The sequence below is a fragment of the Pseudopipra pipra genome, chromosome 1 (assembly GCF_036250125.1).
Source record: "Pseudopipra pipra isolate bDixPip1 chromosome 1, bDixPip1.hap1, whole genome shotgun sequence".
NCBI classification, from domain to species: domain Eukaryota; kingdom Metazoa; phylum Chordata; class Aves; order Passeriformes; family Pipridae; genus Pseudopipra; species Pseudopipra pipra.
Genome location: NC_087549.1, coordinates 90,660,626 through 90,680,733, shown reverse-complemented (window position 1 = coordinate 90,680,733; position 20,108 = coordinate 90,660,626). Strand labels below are relative to the sequence as shown.

Sequence of the window (20,108 nt, the reverse complement as noted above, 5' to 3'; positions counted from 1 at the left end):
ACTGCAGACTAAAATGTGCTGTCTGTTGCATGACGCTCTTTTATACTTTTGTGGAAACAAAAAAAAAAACAACAAAAAACCCAGAGAAACAATGTGTCCATTGTGTACTGGATACAGTTGGAGGTAACACACATTGTGTGTATTAAAGTCTATCTTTGTATCTTTCACTAACCCAAGATTTCAGCATTTATTATTAGAACTAAGAAAAATACCCTTGACCAAAGGAATAATTCAACAGATTGAAAAGGATCCCAGCTTGTGTGCGTGTGTGTGTGAGTGTGTATCCCATTACTACTCTGCTCACGTGGACTGAAGTGTGTGGATGCATTATACTACTTCCCTGAGCAGATGAAGCCCTCAAAGATTTTTTTCTCTTTCCTCTTTTTTTTTTTCCTTTCCCCCCTAATATCAATTTCTTCTCTGTGTGTTATAAATGAACCTGAATACATTCACACGTTCATGTGGAAGACTAAAAGCTGTCACTTCATTTCAGGGAACCAGGAGGCTTTAAACTCAGCTGCAAGAAAGCCCAGATGCTACTACATCTCCAGGGGAAACTTATCTACTCAGAAATAGCAAAACTTCTGAACAATAATAACGAAATCTAGCTTAAAGATGCTGCTGCCGTTCTCCTGTCGGTGCTGAGGTCAGTACTTTGGAGAGTGGGTGCCAGTCAGAAACTGCAGCACTCAGAAGACTGACATTTCTAAAAAGCTCTGCTTCTCCCCAAATCTCAGTAACTTTAAATGGTCTGCCAGTTAAATCAGAACAGCCTGGTATAAAGCCTCCAATTTTCTGACAACCTTTATAGTCTCTTGGCTCCTACAAGGCCCTAAAGCTGATCGTGTATAATCCTGAGCTGAATGTAAAATAAATATGAAAACCTGTCATGATTTTACAGTTTTTCAAAGGATATTTCACTAAATAAAAAGAGCTGCATTTTTGGCACACAAATGCTCCATATAAAAATCACAGTTAGTTCTTTGAAATAAAGTTACACTACACGGTGCCAGATTCTGCCCTCTGAAGTTTCCCCCTGAGTGCTGGGGAGCAGCTGTCTACATCCTTATGAGCTGGCTGGTCCTGAAGGTCCCGTGCTCCTTTCCCCTGCACAATGACTGTGCAAATCAGGGTGGTGACACTGGCTTGAGCCAGTCCAGCCCCTGAGGGTTCCTCCAGCATGGGAGCCTAGGGGGACATACCTGGGTCTCATATGAGCTAGGGCACTGCCCATGGTGGCCAGCTAAATCTAGCACTGGCAATTGCTTCCATGCTTGTGGTGCAAACATAGCCTGAGCAAATTGTGACCCAGAGCTCACTCAGCATTCATGTCCTTGAAGTCTGTTGCCTAAGAAAATAAAAATTGTTTGCTGAAACCTCTTCCGCTAAGCCTGCGTTATTCAGCTATCTACATTAACTATGTGCCAAGGCATGGGCTATAAGCTGGAGCGTCCACAGCACTAGAGCTCAGAAATTAGTTTAAATCACTGACAAACTATAGCTGATTTCAGGCTCCACTGGCTTTACAGATGCTCAAAAAGATCTACAGGTCCAGAGCACAGCTACAAGGCCAGAGAGAGATGCATAGGTCTAGCAAAGTAGGACCCAAACACAGCAACATTGACAATGGACATGAGGTGCATTTTGAGCGAAGCTGTGATCAGACTGAAGAAGTATCTATTTACCACCCTGCAGGAAATCTAAAAGACCTGTCCTGCAAGTCCTGGGGTGGTAGCTCACTGTTAAAATCACAAGTTACATTTGCACAGTGCTGTTCGGATGGTTGGCAGGGAGGATACAGAGGCAAGGCAAGGCATCTGTGATGTCACTCACAAGGTTTCCAGGTTTGTCTGCAGAGCTCTTTCATCATGCAGGTTTTAAACGTGCATGCACCTGTGTCTCATATTCTCCTCCTGGAACAGGGTACAGGCAATTGCACTGAATATAAAAACCTCAGTAAACTATACACCTAGAGCTTTAATTCTAAATCAGACTAAGTGAAACTATCTGGTTTTTTTTCCTAGAAGCCCTCAGTGGACAGTTTCTTCACTTAGCTCCACCACCTTCAGTCCTTCCTTTTAAGTGAGGAGTGCAGCTGAACCTAAAAATTCAAAGCAAAACTCAGCTGAAACCATTATGTTTCATCTGGTTACGTGTCAAAACCTCAAACCTTGTGTACACAGGGCTCAAATTATAAACCCATCAGGCATAACCCCAGAGCTGGATGCAGGTTTGCCTGGAGAGCCCACAAATCTTTTAGAGAAGCTGATATGAGTTTTGAGTTCATAATGACTTGAAAACCCAAAGTGGCCAGGAGACTTTTCCAAGGTCAAACAGTGAATTAGAAGGGGAGCTAAGAAGAGGACTGCAGCCCTGGCCACTTCACACACTTTCCTACCAACAGAGGCAGAAACTCACTCTGCTTGAATTTCACTCTGCATAGCCTTTGTCAAACCACTCAAAATAACCACTTTTCTTGCCTGTTAATTGTCTTAATAAGTCACGTGGCAATGAATGACTAAAAACTACATCATCCCTCTAAGGATTCAGCTGAGGAAAAAGCATCCATTTAGCTGCAGGGTAGTTATTACTGCATAGCTTTGATTTTGCTACACAGTGCATACCCTGTTTATTGAAATGCTTACATGCTGCTGTGGGTGAAATCATGATGACTTACAGGTATATTCTGACGCTAAAGGAATGAACTCAGATCCACTCATCTAGACTGAAAATGAGCCCAGTCCACTTATCTGGATCTCCATAATGCTCTCAGAGGTTGGCTAATGTCTCTTTGGACGTTTTTGAATGCTACCCAAATCTCTGCATCTAAAACATGAACATAAAATTTCAAGGTGAGAAAACACACTTGCAGTTAGAATATCTGCCCCTCCTGCTGGCTCTGCCATGGCACGTGTCTCACCAGAGAGAACTGAGATAATTTCAAGTTCACAGCATAGGTAATGTAGTAGTAACTTTCAAATCTAGACCATCATGCAGTAATCACTCATTTGCCTGTTCCACATCCATTCTACCAAAACTTTAAGACATTCTGCAATACAGTAAGCAACTGTTCTGGGACTAAGGCTTAATGCTGAAATACCATCAGGGCTGAGGATTGCTACATATTGCTTTCTAACAGTCCCTGCTGTTTGACACCTGGAATGGCATTAAGGAGCTCTGGCACTGCATCCAGAGTTCTCTACCAATAATTGCAAGTGCTTCTACAATATGAGAAAAAGAAAGGGGGCTTCAGCATTCAAGGATTGGGTCTGTTTAAGGTTTTGAAAATATTTTTGTCGAGTGAAGGGTCAGCATTTGAAAAGTAAGGTATGGCTTATATACACATGCAGTAAAAACCTGAGACATACCTTTTCCAGTTTGAGTTAATTAGGAGTTTGCTTTACTCCCTGCTAGTTTTGCTTGCAGGCAAATTTTTTTGAGCTCAGCAGCCAGGACTGTATCTAGGGCTAAGCGCTCCCACCATATCATTCCAATATTGAAAGAATTTTTCTGGCTTCCTGTTAAACCATGCACTGATTACAAAATTCTTTTGCTTATTTAGGGCCAGATTCAATAAAAATTCTGTCCAGCTTCCGCATCATGGAAGGCCACAAAAGCCCTGAAATATTTTGGTTTTGAAGCCTGTGTGGGCTTCCATGGTTTGGATGCTGGGTAACTGTTCCAGTGAATGTGGTCCTCATAAAGCTTTTCAAGGTCCTGCTCCATATGGACCTAGTGATTTCTCTTTATTCTCTCCAGTGTGGATTACAATCCACTTCAGAGAATCTTTGATTTATGCCTCTAGCTACAAGCTAAATCCTAGAGGAATAGGTCCTTTTCATACCAGGTCACATCCTCTGCAGAACACTGACAGAAAAATTAGAGTTTCTGAAAAGCAAGCACCACTTACAAAAAACTGGTATGTTTTGCATGCTTTATATGAATATAAGTGAATGGTAAAAATCTAAAAAGAAATTCAATAAACTACTCATTATCTATATTCATATGACTAAGCTACACGTGGAACGTAGCTTTTATCCTCCATAAAAAATGTACAGATGTTCTATAGAAAACTGTATGAACAAACTTTAACCTCACGACTGCTATTATTTTGTAATAAAAGGCTTACAGCATAATGTGAGCTTTTTTTAGAATGTAAGTTCCATGTGAGTAGTGTGTTGTTAATTTAATATTAATGCAATGCACCAGGAAAAACTCTGCACAGAATCTCAAAGAGAGAGAATTACAATGCTGCAGACAGGAGATTTGTGGCATGGATTTTATTTGTCTCAGCACTCAGAACAAAAATCATTGACCAGGATTCCCATTGCCATAGGGCAGTGGATTCGTCTACAGATGTTTTCACATGCCTTGGCATGAGGATTTTGCTGCAGCATTCCTGCTACTGTTCCTGAGAATCATGTGGTTAAGTCACCTTGCGCTGCACAGAAAATTTACCTCTCACTGTCAAGTGCATATGAATGAGCTTCTTTTTTGGGAACAGCAAAAGAAAAAAAGAATCCACTGAATAAACTTTTGAATTTCTTTTGCTGAACTGTCCTTCAGGTAGCAGGTGTGAAGGCTTTCACTAAACTTGCAGATTGCAAATGGGGTGTCTGCTTTGCTTGTACCACAAACAAATTAAAGCGGGGGAGCAGAACAGAAATCCAGTTTCATCCACACAGTTTCCATTTCCTACTGCCTGAGCCCTCATCTCTGCAGCGTCTGCCATTCAGGATACATATCCTGTATTCCTCCAAGAATCAGTTCACTGTCTCATCTCCAAATGCACTGGTGAAGTAATTTATGACTCCCATTATTATAATCGCTTAGCAGCTCCCAAGCATGTAAAAATAGCAACAATAATCTCTCCCACTTTTCCTTCCTTAGCACCCCATAGGAGAAAGCTTGATTAATCCTGTAGGGGTTACACATGCACTTGTGTTTTTTTGTAACTTACAGAGAGAGTTTGACATTTTCTGAAAGAGATGATGTCTACAGACATCTTATTCACTGCAGAAATTCCTCAGTCTAGATACAACTTCTAGGAAAGTCCTGTATCCAGAAGCTTCCCTCTTTTGCTTGACAGTTTCAATGTTTCTGTGAAATGCACTCACCTACTATCATGATAGTAAAGGACAGCCCAATCTCAGAAATGTGAAGGCCATTTCCTTGGAAGCCTTCCAGGGTCAAATTTGAAAACCTACCCAGGACTCCATGCAATGAAGCAGAACTTCCATGTATAGCAGGGAGAAAAAAAATGGGGAGATATTTATGAACAACAGACCTATGGCAGTGTGTGCGTGGTAAAATGATAGACTGCTCCCTTTTGTTCCAGTTTTCCAAGCATGTGATTGCAAACGCAGTTATCTTTTTATGTGGACCATCGCAGCTGCACTGCACCCATCACAGCGAAGACAACAGTCTGGTCCTTGTGAAATGGAGATGGAGCTTTCCTATTTCTGTGCATGTTCTGTGGGCAAGTACTAAAGCTCAAAAGTTAACAGAGGTGCAACAAACGTCAAACAAATGCCCTTAGCACTTGGAATAGTTATAAAAGGAAGAATTTCAAAGCACTCCTCTGCTTCTACAGTCATCATCTAGGTCTAAACTGCTAGGAAAAAGTACACTGGTTTTTCTAAAGGCATAATTTAAAATCCATTTTGGTCAAACTGGTGTAGAAGACAGAGTGGGCATCCTCATATTTCAGTGTTAAACCATGTCTGTTTTGGTTTAAGCTTAAATCTATTTAGGAGCCAATTTTGTATTTGCAAATAGGATGGTCTTAAGCTAGCACAGTCAATTGGGTTTATATGTGATTTTTGAGCTGATACACTGAAACAGTTGTTTAACACAACTGATAACTTGGACTTGTCTGGTTCACTTCTGGCCACTTGCTCTGCAGTGCAATGTCAATTTTAGGTAGTCACTAAGATAATTAGGGGAAGACAGTAACTACACTTGCAATAAGGAATATGAAAACCCAGATAACATCTACAGAAAAGCAGGCACTGTAGCTCACTATGTGATCTCCTCAATCCCATAGTGGTTTCACATGTGTATGGAAGAAGCCTTGTCAGCTTCCAGAGATGAGGAGCTTGGAAACACGAAAACAACTGCTGCTTATGACTCCTCTGGCTCCATCTTAGGAGAAGGAACAGAATGCTTTCAAGGAGCTTCCAATGAAATGCACAGCTTCTCCACACAGGTTAGAAGCATTTGACAATCAACAGTATCAAATATCACTACCATTTTTCACTGGCCGAAGTTACAAGGGCAGCTTCAGTACCCTGTGCTACCCCTCACTTACAGGGATCAAGTTACTGGCTGCCTAATAGCTGACGTTAGAGATTAATTTTTGTCAACCTGATTAGCAGAGGACAGTTAAAATTTGGGTGGAAGCCTGTAGGATCTCGCTCTTCGAAAGACCAATCCATGAACAAATCTCACCAGACCAAACATTAGCTGTGATGGAAGATTCAGGTCAAAGGGGGAGATCATACCCTCCATTTACTTAAGCCCAAAATACTCTGTTTCCATGCCCATTTGTTCAAACCTTGAAAATAGTGCTACATTTCTTCTCCTGATTTAGCTTGAGTGCCTGGGGTGTTTCTGCAGTGGCTGTGAAATAAGATACCTCATACAAGATATGTGACAAGGTGAGTAGTGTCAACTGAGGTTTATAAAGCAACATTAGGCTCCTTCTGTAACGTCAGAGGAGTAGGCATCTGGCAGTGGCAAGGTATGTTGTAGTACTTTGTGTAGTACTGTTGTATCAGGCAATATTTCTGTCACTGGTACTCACAGGCTCTTTTGGTTCTTCTGCTCAAGTCTCCATTTCTGGGAGAGAATGGGGGCAGACAAAAGAGCAGGAGCTGAAGGCTGAGCATGCCTGGCAGTGGTTGCATCTCTGTCTCCCTGATCTGTTCAGTTACTCTGAAACATTTTCTAGAACCATAGGCCACACAAAAGAAACATTGGGTTGGCCTGCTTTGTACTGTTCCAGCTATGTTCCTTTTACTATCTGCTCCTTCAACAGAATGGCTGATTGCTTAGAGAGCAAAGCCTGCCGAGTTGACGCATCAGATATTTCCATCAGAGTAACAAGACTTATTGGGGTGGGAAGGATTCTCCTCTTCCCTGCATCAGTGACCATTTCTTCCTTTACAATTAATTGTGAAAACATCTTGAGGAGAAATTTTTCCTGTTCATTTGATGCTCCCATCTGCAATAACCTGGGTCCCCTTGGGGTAGGCTGAAAACTCTTCTTTGCCAGCAGCCCTATCACAGGGACCAGAAACAAACCCCCCACTTTGGCTCCAGTTTCCACTATTTCCATTGTACATTGCACAGCACACAGAATGATGAAAATGACGAGGACACTACACATTTTTCAGAGTCCTGTCCCCACTTTTTAGGTGAGGAGCACCGCCACATCCCCCCAAAAGCTCCACGTATTCTATTAAAAGAAAACAACCATCACTAAAAACAACCCAGTGCTTTCTATGGTAGAAGTAACAATTCATGGGCAAACTATTAATCTATTAACATTTTTCATTAAATAATTGCTCCCCGCTGAGTCTTATGAAAGACCCTGCCAGGCCAAAATGTCAGCTCAGTTATAGGATTTATTATTACAACTGTTAGGCCAGAAGGGTTTGATGCAGCAGATCCATCAGGCATGCTCAGGCAGGAGCTCCTGCCTTTGGGCCAGCTGCTTCACAAACAGGAACAACTAATGTCAGATGTTAAGTTCTGGAACTGCTGTGGAATAATGGATCATTTTAGCTGTTTAGCAACTGGCAAAGACCACATCAGGTAGCGTAAGCATCAGTGCTATCCTGCTTTTAGAGCTGATAGAGGCCTTTGTCTCAGCTTTCCCTATTTTTAAACTACTATAGCATGGCTTTAAGGACTCATGACTCAATCAGCAGGGGAGGGACAAGCTGGAGGATGAGGTGTACTTTCCTCAAGGTGGTGGCTGCTCCCCATAGCCATGTGCCTCAGCCGAGGTGGCTGAGGGCATCCATAAGCTGTAGGTCTGTGTTCAGGAGTCACAGGCTGGTCCCGGTGCAAAGAGAGGATTGTACTTGGGTTTCATAATGGAGTTCATGGAAGTCAGTGGAAATTGAACTGCAGCCAAGGTGGAGAGCCATGTAGAACAGATGTCTTTACAGAGGATAAAACAAACAAAAAAAAATATACTCAGAGCCAGAGTTAGAACTCTTGGCCCACATTAAATCTGTAAAAAGCCCCAAAGTGCTCTAGTATGGCTGTCCGAAATACTTAAATTCCACATGTATAAAGTGAAACACATTTGCATTGCTAATTTATTAAAGGACTTCTTGACCCAAAGTCAAATACTAGTGCAAGTCTTCTGCACAGAAAAGCTGCGACAAGCACGCTCTAACTCTCTCTGTGAACATTCAGTAATGCTCCTTTTAAAAGTACATGTGCTTCTTCTGGTGTCTGATGCTAATTATCTTATCAGATAACAGGCAGCCCTGTGCTGAGTAGGTATGTAATATATTAGCCTTGGGGAGGGAAAAAAAAAAAAAAGCCTTATCTTTCAAGAAGATTTGAAACTGCATATGATCTTTCTGAGTCTGTGGAAACTTTCCTCTGCAGCAAAGAGCTTATATAAGGAAGACAAAGAAGAAAAAAAAAGGAAAAGGAAAAAAAAAAATCACAGACCCATACAGCGCTCACACTGCAATTCTCCAGGCTGTTCCTTTCTGTTGAATTTTCTCCTCTATCAGTACTTTGGAATGACATACAGGTTAAACTGTTCATCTGGCAGGGAAAGCAGCTTTGGTAATTGCAAGTTTACATTACACTATAAACGAGTGGATTAGAGTAAACAGATGAACTGTGTAAATAAAATGTCACTGCTTAGCTCTCCTTTGTGACTTGTATTCTGATACCACTACTACTGCTTTTACTACAACTACTACTACTACTACTGCTAGGCTTCAGCTGACAGCTCAGCCTGAAACCCTTTATTCATCTTTATTACTACTTCAGCTGCTTTGAGAGCAAAAAGGCATGGAGGACTTATTGGCTAGAGGCTCTCTAACCTAGCAGGTCTGCATGGGAAATCAATATGCCGCACTCAAGAGCACAAAGATGGATTGTGAAGCCGGGGCTGGCAAAGGAACGCGTGCTGCATCTGGAAGGACATGGAGACAGCCAGTTCTGCTCTGCCAGAAGCCTCCCCAGACCGCGCATGTTTGCACACCAACCTCATGGCACCCTTCCAAGTCAATTTGTGAACCTTGGTTCACACTATTTTCAAAGTAGGTCATACGCAGTAATCTCAGCCGAGGAGAGATACACTGTCAGCAGCAGCAGTCGCTGCGAGGAGGGCGATAGCTACGACCAATGAGGGAGCTGGTGCAAGCGAGGAGCTGAGCGCTAGGAAAGCGCTCGGGATGGGTCCAGCTGCATCCAAGGTGCTCGCCGGGCTCAAACAGCTGACAGGCGAGCTCGTACAGACCCAGCCTGTTACCATTTATAGCTGTAAAAAGCGCCCACTGTTCTCCTGGACACAACACCAGCACAGCTTAAATATTAACCTGAATGAAAATAGAGTAGGAGAAGAAATCTAACCTTTACTTAGCTGTGTGGTCCTGACAGCAGGAATCACAGCTAATTTTGAACCATGGGATTTAAATTTACTACGAACTTCAGATTACTGCTTCCTAACGTGCTTCCCTTACCTGCCCCTGCTCTGACAGACAAAACACAGCCTTGAAGGTAGCTGTGTTTCTGGCAGAGAGGATTTCTAAAGCACTTACAGTTTCCTGCATTTTCCTGTATCCCTTGCTTGGGCTGTTTTAGGGGCACGGAATTCAAAACAGGCACATTTAAAGCTATGTTTTTGAAAAATGGTGTCCAGGAAAATAAATGCAGAAATGAGTGCACATACTTGTTTCTGCACTACAACAATAGAGAGATCATCAGAGAATTACCAGTTTAAAGCAACAGCACAGAACTTCACAGGCATAGGAACTGTTGGGACTATGTTGCCTTTAAATGCAGCCTGCACACCATCAGAGATGACTTGATGCTAGAAAGCTGAAGGATTGCCTGAAGAGTGCTACTGCGTTATGCAATTTTTTCTTTAAATGGGTTAATTTTTAAACAGGCTCAATTTAACCTTGTTTCTGGTCAATAGTTACATGAATCTGAATGAAAATATGCTCTCTGGAGAAATCTACTTCAATACAACGGGCAGGCATCATTTTTAGCACTGAAACCGACACTGAAAGAGCAAAGCTGGGAAAGCATTGCTTTTTTTTTTTTTTTTTTAATCTGACAAGTAAGAGGACTGACTTTCCTCCATTTGAAAAGCTGTGCTTTTTCCTCCTTTTCTTTCTTTCCCTGTGACGTGTCAGACTAGAAATCTTAATCAGAAAGAAGTAAGTGATTTCTGAAGTTACCATGCTCTATGCCAAGAGAGAGGGGAGATGACACCTTGTAGACTAGTGAAAAGGCATATCTCCCATCCAAGAAAGAGCTCACAGAATGACTGTCTGCTTCATTGGAAGTGACCTACCAGATCAATAGCTTGTCCAGGCAGTTGTAGGACACGCAGAAACATGCAGCAGTGTGTAACTGTTATCAGCTGAAAGGGTGCTGTAATGACTTTCTATGCAAATATACAGAAAAATCCATAGATCCAAAAAGGGTTATCCCTCAGTACATCATCAAGGGAACAATTTATTCTCTAACGTGCATGTGATACTTTCTTGCCAAATTCACATTGCTTGTTTGTTATCACTAAGCTTTGGAAAAAAAGTAACCAACAAAAATCCCTTCTGCCGCTGCCTCCTGAAAAGAAAACCTCTTTCTTTGTAACAAAGAAAACCCCCAGACACTTCACTATTTTTTCCAGAATGACAAATAATTCTAGCCTTGGTTACAAATGGTCTCAGTATTGTAAATTTCAGATCATGTGAGTTTTATTACTTTTTAGGCTAACTTTTGCTTTTTCCCAGCCAGCTGCTGGCAGTTGTCATTTTAGGATAGAGAGCAAACGACTTGGAAAACAAATTTGTTCAGAAATCTTTCGAAAGTGATACAGAAAAAAAAATCTTTTGTGTTTTTAATTTCAGCTTGGATGTAACCTCTTTTTTCCTCTAGTCTTTTAAAGGAAGGAGTCTCAAATGCTAAACAGGTCACAGAGTAATTATGCATCTACCTGAAAATTAAACACACATTCAAAGGCTTAACTAACAGCATATGCTAATTCTTAACAGTTATATGTCACTCATCTTTTTTGTGGTTGATCATTAGGGTGTAAGCAAAACCAGATCACATCAAACCCAGAGAAGAAATGCTGTAATCTTTCTGCAGGGTTAAAAGGAAATAGAGACAGCAAGGTAATAGTGTTGATGAAGCTGATCTGATACTGCAGGGCAGCTGCAGCAAGTCCTGTGTGTCTGAAATCCTAGTGTCAAGGTTGGAGGTGTCTCTGGGTTTACTGAGAGAAAAGTCAATCCTGAGGCCTGGCCAAGCTTCTCTGCTTGGGCAGGTCAGCAGAGTCACTCCTTGTTTGGGCCAACCTGAGATCAAATCTGGACAGCTACTGTCAATGTTGTACACTTGTGTCTCAACTGAAAAGGCAGACAAAAACTTAGGCAACCCCTTTTATGTTCAGTGCAGAGCCAAATTTATTATCTGGGACACGCGCATCTTCTTGCTCTGGTGTTATCAATTATTTTTTACTGGCTTCCTATGTTTTCCCTGACCTTTCATAGCCCAGGTTTGGTAGCAGCATTTCAAATGCACAAAAGGAATTGAATCTACATTTCCTTCATAGAGTGGAGGTGTTTGAGTTAGTAAAATCTCTCTTATAGATTTCCTTTGTGGTAAAAACATTTTTCTTTGACCTGGAGAGAGAAATGCGCAGTGTTGGCAGAGATCAAAGGCCCAGTGAAGAAGCTGAAAGGACCTCAGCATGGCTTTCACACAAGTGCACAGTGGCACATCAGAACTGTGAATTAACATAACTGGTTTGTACACTACCTACCTGCCTTCAGCTGAGCACTTGCTGTGACTCAGTTTCAGATTTTTTGGACCAAGCACTGCAGAAGTCTAATAAACTGGGACTGACTGAAGGAGATCTTTGGCCAATGCTAAGACTGAAGATGGATTAAAGGTGACTTTGGTCAACCTTTGCTTCCTTATCCCAAGTTCCCCAAGATCAGCACAGGTAAGACTGAGTGCTAAGCTATTATATATTGCCTTTTGCATCTGTTGCTGCAATAACTTTGAAGAGTAGCATGATCTGCTCTTTCCAACTACCTTTGCACTTGGTAAAAGCTCTGGCCTCACAGCATGCCAGATAGCCACTGTGTCAGGGACAGGAACCCCACACATCACCTCCCAGACAATTCTTAAACTGAGCTGAAGTTTTTCTCCCATTTTACTACTTCTTTTTTTCTTTTTTCTTTTTTTTTTTTTTTTTTTCCCCAGTGCTATGGTCTCTAGAACAGTCTAGTTAGGCTTGGAGGATTTCACATGGTCTCTTCTGGCTATGATCAGCAGATAGCTAGATAAGAGAAGGGTGGAGATAAAAAATGGGATTGCTACTATTGCCTGTTCAGCAGCATGCACATAGTTGCATACTAGAGAAGGTTTTCCATGTCAGCATCTCTATTGCACTCATGCTCCTGCAGAAGTGCTACTGATTGTTCATTGTGGCTTCATAGCTCTTAGTGGCCAGAAAGAACATAGTCTACTAGGCCAAATGGTTTAAAGTGTGGATAGTAAAATCGCAGAGCACAATTTTGTTCCATTCACCTCTTCCTCCTTCCTTCTGTCACCTCAACTCTGCTCTTGGGAGCACTGGTATAGGAATCTAGGCAAGTCAATGCATTTTTATGTAACTGTATTCATGATGCAACTGAAAGCAGAAGGTAGCTTAGAGGCTCAAATGTATGTGCTTGTGTGTTACTCCTGATAAGTTTCTGACCAAACTGCTTAGCTGACCACCACTGGATTAACAATCTTGATTTAGTGTTTCACACCTCCTGCACTCAGAATGTCAGCTCTCTTGTGAGCTGAAAGAGCCTGCTCCTCCACCCTATTCATTCCTGACAGGTAGCACAATAGCTGGCTAGGCCTGAAGTGCTCCATGACCCAGGGCCATGAGCATACCGGGGCTTTTAACACAGTGACTGGCATCACTTCAGCTTAGCACCACCCAAGCAAATGTAACCCTTCAGTTTAAAGTGCATGAGGTTTTCTTGTGTTGGCATCAAACAAAATAGGATGCTAATTCTTCTGGTATTAGTCAAATGGGGCTTAAAAATCCACTCATATGCTTTGCAGTTGCAAGACTTCCCTGGCAAGTCTCAGTCACAACTTCCCACAGGATCTAAGCTTTTGTTAAGAAAAATAAAATAAAAAAAAACTTCATGGCAGCAAAAACCACCTTTCCAAGCTCAAACTGACCACGAACTGTAGCAACACTGGCTTCCTGAATCTGCAGAGAAAGAGCTTCAGTGCTTATGCTGCTCCTCCATCCAAGTGCTGCTAGCCAGCAGCCACGGAGGGCAATCTCAACCTACCCTCCAGCAGGGCCCCATGCTGTGCAGCGAAACCCAACAGCTCCCTAAGCTGAAGCTTGCAAAAGCTAGAGTTAGGAGCAGGAATGGGCACTGGAATGATTCACAAGAAAGAAAGATCCTGAAGAAAGGATGCTAAAGAAAAAGATGAGTAAAGAAATAGCTTGCTTGCTCCATCTTCCAGAGAAGCAAGGAGGAGGGTGAGGGATGCTGAAATGAGAACACAACTTCTTTTTTCCTCACATGACTGAATATCAGGAAGTTGTCAGGAAAAAAAAGACCTGCTCTGGTTCAACAGATAGAAAGGAGAGCTTCCCACTGAACAAATACTTACTAGCTCTAAAGGAAAAATTGCATCTTCAAGCAGGCTCCTGCAGTAACTTCCTTGCAGAAATCCCCCAAATCCCATCTGCTGGTGGAAGCAAGGGACTGAGCTTCTCAGGAAGACACCAAGAGCAGCTTATGATAGAGGTTCGCTCACCTTCACCTAGTGTGTTTACTCACATCAGACTTGTTGGTTTCTTGAGAACATTTTACTGATCTAAAATTGTACCAATTCCCTTTTATTTTCTTCAGTGAAATGTGAACGTCAGCTTGGTGATTATTTTTAATTCTACCATGTTATGTTTTCTTAAGAGAGTAAATATTATAAAATAATAATAAAATGTCTGTTGGGATGCATTTTTATATTTTTGTTATCATAATCTGAATACCACACATTTTACTAATCCTGGGTACTCTTCTCTTGACTGTTATCTTATTCATGTGGTCAAGTCAACAGTAAAGGCACAGCCCTGGTAGTATCTCATCAGTGGTCAGTGGGACTCACACAATCACTAAAACTGAGACTCTTCTCAATGCAAATAACACAATTTTTTTTTTGCACTCCGTTTGATTTGGCTTAAGCTACATAATGCAGAGTTATGTCCAATGGTGCCACTTAATTATAATGATTGCAGAACCTAAATTTGCTTCCAAGCATCCTTAATTAATGTTATACTACAGATTGGGTGGGTAAGGGGAGGAACTCCTATTTCTGATTCCTAAAAACCCCTAGTCAAACCAAAACAAGGTCTGGAAGATTTTACATTACATTTTCAGTGTCAGTTATTATTTTAATAACCACAGAATGTGCTCCATGGTCTTTAATAATTTCATATCATGAGCAAACATTGTTTGCTGGCAAACAATTTGCTAAAACATCTTAACTTGAGTTTTTCTCTCTGTGCCAACATATGATAGATTTGCTCCACATAGGAAAATTTACATCACAGGATATATATGCCCTGCATGCTGTATGTAAATAGAAAATTATGACTGAAGTGCTACAAATATCTGAATTCATCTGTAAGTTATATCATTTTAGATAGGTTACATTCGGTTGATTTCAACTGCTCTAATCAAGTCGCAGGCGGGGGGAGAAAAGCCATCTAGTGGACAAAAATGTAATTAGATACCAGAAAATATCTTCAGGCACGAAGGTTTTACTGGAGAACTCTTTTCTTATTTCGTTATTCATCTGCAGTACCGCTTATCTAGGAATACTCTAGAAGACTCCAGGAAATCGGGGTTTGCTGGAGGGCAACAGTATAGATCTCTAAGCCCAGGTTTTTGGCAGATTTTTTGATTAGTAATTGTTATAAAAGGTAGAAGACACTTTGTCCCTCTTATCCCTCACACAGAATTAATCAGCATAATTCTTACAATGCTGCGTGGGTCATCAGTTGACCAAATATCTTATCACTGGGTTCAACGCTATGTGCCAAGCAGACTGGCATTGCCACAGGGTTTAAATAACTGAGCTAATATTTAAACTTTTGTCCCCTCTGATCCCTGAAAAATAATGAGAAGAGACTTTGTGACTTTGTAAACAGATGAGCCAAAGGGCATCCAGAACAGCCTTTTACTAAAATTATCTTTGAGATTCTCTGGGACACGAGATCAGGGAGGGCTGGGGAGTGCAAGGCACAGCAGCTGAACCGCTGCCTGCACAAACCTGCATGTGCAACTCATTCAGCATGTAACATAAAAAGTGGGGAGAAGGGAACAAAAACTCTCCTCCCAATATTATTTGCAACACTCTGGCCTTTGCTGAAGTGCTGCCTGCCTACTGTGGTTGTAGTGGCCTGTGCCATGAGTTAAGTAACTGAATATATCCCAAGCAGACAGGCTTGGGATAAAAGCACTGCTCTCCTCTTCTTGCATTTATGCTGGGGAGAACAGGGAGACAAACACAGCAGCCTTTTTTTGTGCAGCATTTTCACAGACCTGGCCCGCAGACTCATTCTCTTCTGCCACTAAGTTCAGAGCATTTAGCTAAGCACTTTCAGCTAATCTTGAAGAGCAGATAATGATCAGTCATGCCCAGACAGGCCAAAGTATTGAAGCCAAAGTATAATTTCTGTGGGATTACAAAAACAAAAACCACCATCATCAGAGACTATATTGTCATGATGCAATCAAACATCTGTAACTCCTGCTGCTCCCGGCAAAATACTGAAGCAGGATTAGTGACCCGCCACTTAGGGACTGCTCTGATGCTGGAACAACAGGTTTTGTTCCCTCTCCTGTACCCCTTTTGTTTGAGATAATAGGTAACCCCAGGTATTTTGTGCTCTCATTAAAAAATTAAATCTCCCAATTAATCTTTTGAAACAGTTGGTTTCAGGACCATTCCGTGCAATGATTTCCACCCAAGTTATCTTTGCAGGGGCATGCATTTACCCACGGGTCTCCATGGCCTCCCTTTCCCTTTAACCCTGCACATACATATCACATCAGCAGCAGGCATCTCCTTACATCGCTCCTCTGTTTGTCCCAGCATAGGGACTATTTAATGCATTACTTCTGACAGAGCCATCATTCGCTGTGCTCAGACAACCCTTTCGTTTCTGGGTTATGAGACAAGGGAACTGAAGCTTTTGAGCTACCTTGCACAGACCTCTGCAGCCTCTTATTCATCCCCCTCCTAATGAATCACAGCCTTTTCTCTGTCTTTTCATAATAACCAAATAAGGATTTCAGGGTTTGGCCCATTCACTACATTCTGTGTTTTAATACAGACAAGAATGGAATACAAAAATATTGCCAAAAGTTTAGCAGCAGGGGCAACCTTTTGGCTATTTTCATGTCTACAGTTCCCAACTCAACAATGCCGACTTGCTGTTCTGCACGACCGCAAGGCAAGGAATTCATAAACAATAATAATAATAACTGTCCAACAAGGCCTCATCTCACCATGCATAAGTGCAGGATTGGCACAGAGCAGAAAGACGCTGCTTTGCCACTTGCAATATAAACTTTGCACCGTCAGTTTAAAACTTTGGCATCCGTGTCTGCAAATGGGGAGGAACCCATTTTCAGATACTTGTGAAATATAAACTTAATCTGTTGCCAAGCTCAGAGATACATTTGCTCCTTTTTATTTTTAAAAGTTTCCTGAATATGTGAAGAAACCCACAAAGCCATTTTAGAGACGTGTAGCTATGAAAAATGTACATGCTTTTGGTTTTTTTAAGAAGCATTCTCAATCATTGTAATTATTCCTTGAGAATGCTTTTTAAAAAACAGAACTGTGGCTATTTTTCACAGCTACAAACCCTAAAACAGCTCTAGAGCTTTCTGTTAAACTTAACAAAAAAATTGCCTTTCAGCTAAGAACAGTAAAAATAGATCAAAAACCAATTAGCTGGCCCACATGGCAGAAGACAGGTGTGCTTTGGATGTGGTATTTATACAGAACCAGGATAAGCATTTTTTCACTTTTACACATATTCCTGAAGACTATAAATATCACAAAGCTCTTCTCGCCAATGCCCATCCCATCCATTTAAAACACAGGCCACTCAAAGAATAACCTTAGGATACAGTCTAAAACATTTCATCTTGCCTCCTACCAAGTTATAAAAGTGAATTAACATGAAAAGCAGCCAATTGATGGGTGAATTATGGTAATAACAAAACTTCAAAAGCAAAACCAAGCAAACTCCTTTGGAAACTGCAGCCAGAGAGAAGGCTGGGAACACTGAAACCAATTATGACTGCTTTAGTGTTACACCTGTTTAAATGAATGCCAAATCCAGTACAGAATTATTTACATTATGTTATTAAGAAAGGGACATATGAGTAATGGGAAAATAGACATGGTTTACGCAAAACAGGCTCTACTGAAACCAGCTAAGAACTTCAGATATTTGTGTCAGAAAGCAAAGGCTGTGGTCAGATGGGCTGCTCTGGGTGCCCTTGAGTTGGGCAAAGAGGCTCCTGCTCTCTGAGCCCTCTATAGCTGCTGGTCACTGTCCCCAACCTGCCTAACTGATGCCAGAACAAATACTCATGTAATTGCCCCTTATGCAATTCAGTCAATGATCTTCCCTCCTTTCAGTACTTTGGGGTTATTTTTTTAAAACTATATTGCTCAAGCAGAAACAGATTTATGGACAAGAAACAGCCAGGAGATCATAAGGATAGTCTTCTGCAAATACATGGCAGGCAACAAGCAAATAGGAAGAATCTGAGAGCATCAACTTCTTTCCCAAGCCATAGTGTTAGTAAAAAAGGAGAGATCAGGTGTATACAATTCTCCTTCTCTCCTTCCTTCCTTCCAATTTTTGAGTATTTAAGTACCTACATAAAAGATAGTTCCCCACTGTGTAAGACACTTCATATATTAAAGCATGTGACAGACAAGAAAAAAAGTATTTCTAAAGAGACCAAATGCAAGGCTGGGAGCTGGAAGTGACTGAAGGAGCCTGGCAAAGCTACCCAGGGGCAGGGATACCCATGAAGCCCAGGTCCCAGCTCCCTCTCCATGGCATTTCTTCTTGAATATCCTGTCTTCCTCTCACCTTTAAGACCTTGTCCAATTCCTGATGATTTGGGCAGGTGACCATTGATGGAAATTGACACATCGTTTGCAGAAGAAGGTTTCCAAAACCAAGCAACCGTCCTCACTAATCTCATCCTCTCGCTGAAAAATGCCAGGCCATCTCAGGCAGATGGCTGTGGTCAGGCTTCCCAGACACTGGCTTGAAGCTAAAATCCTTTTCTCTCAATTCAGCCTTTTAAGATGCGTCTACTTTAACTAGTTCAGAAATGGTTTCTCAAGCCAGCGGAAAAATCAAGCTGTCTCTTTTACTTCCAGCAAGCACATTCAATGTTTTTGACCTTGTGATAACTATTGTCCATTCTTGTCACAGCCAGGATACACATAACTCACTTTGATCATTTGTTTAACTCAGCAATATGACAGAAAAAGACATCTCTCTCTTTTATACCATAGAAACCTTACAAAAGGGCTTATTCTATACAAAGATGGTACATTAAGACCAGCGAGTTTTCACAATTCAAGTTTCACTGGAGTAAAAAAATGGCTCTCTTCCATTCTCATACTTAACACAAGCACTACACAGACAAGAAAACAGAGCTTTTACAATGAACTGGACAGCCTGCTGCACCTCAGCAAAGCTCCAGGGAAATTAAGAACGGAAATAAACATTGTATAACAAGCTGCACAACACAGAACAAAAAAAAGGCAGAATTCCATGTTATATTCAATGCACATCTCAGAGGAGTTTGCCAGATCCTCACTGTCTCATGAAGAAACATTCATTCTAAGAGTGGTTGAACACTACAGAGTGACCATGGGCTCCAATAGAAGTCTGTGAATCTGTTCCCAAGAAGCTCCCAACTGTGCTTCAAAATCCAGGATGACTGCCATTTAAGGTTCTCAAGAGCTGAAAGAGCTTATACATAAGATTTTCCTCTCACAACCAAGAACACCAGGACCCAGAAAGAGTTCCAGCTGATTTTCCAAGCAGTGAGTGACTGGCTTTCTCAAATACAGCTGCTTTCTTCATTAGGAGACTAAAAATAGTTTTGCTCCTAGCAGGCTGACTTCCTTTTAAGCCTTCTGCCATATCCATGTGTGTATTTCATTCAGAGTTTCTGCATGTCTGTGCCACTGTGATTCTATTTCAGCCTTTAAGTACATTCAAGAAATTTTTCATTTCCCTCTCCCATATTCACTCCAGATGTCCTGAACTGTCCAAAACTGTTTCATGTTACGAGAATTTGTAGGGATATTCTGGCATTCACACAGCTCCCATCTGCTTCAGCATTTTCAGGAAAGATCAACTTTCTTCCCCAACTGTTAGAGAATATGGACAACAAGTTTATGGTTTTAAAACATCCATGATTAATGGTTGATGTTTTGCCTGTACCATAACTGAATACTGCCATATCAGGCTTTCACTTTTTCCTCTTGAAGAGATGCTGAAGTGAGAAACCTGAGAAACCTCAGAGAACATATTGCAGCAGCAGTAAACACTTTATGATGCTGCGTCAACATGCAAGAACCTCATTGTGAAAAGCCAGACTGAATATGAGGTGGAGGACTGTGGGAGCACATGCTGCAGTGTTCCCTTCAGGCCCAGTCACCCTGTTTTCCAGATCAGGGGAAACTCGGCGCTGCCAGTCTCTTGTGGCTCACATGGTGGGTGTGAAAATCAACGTGCAAAAGGGATGTAGGAAAGG

General features: G+C 41.5%; 1 protein-coding gene across 3 annotated transcripts in view; it reads right to left on the bottom strand.

The window, feature by feature from the left end:
- The window catches only part of ATXN1 (ataxin 1), a 348,923-nt gene that overhangs the window by 243,889 nt on the left and 84,926 nt on the right, over nt 1-20,108 (bottom strand). The window lies entirely within an intron of this gene.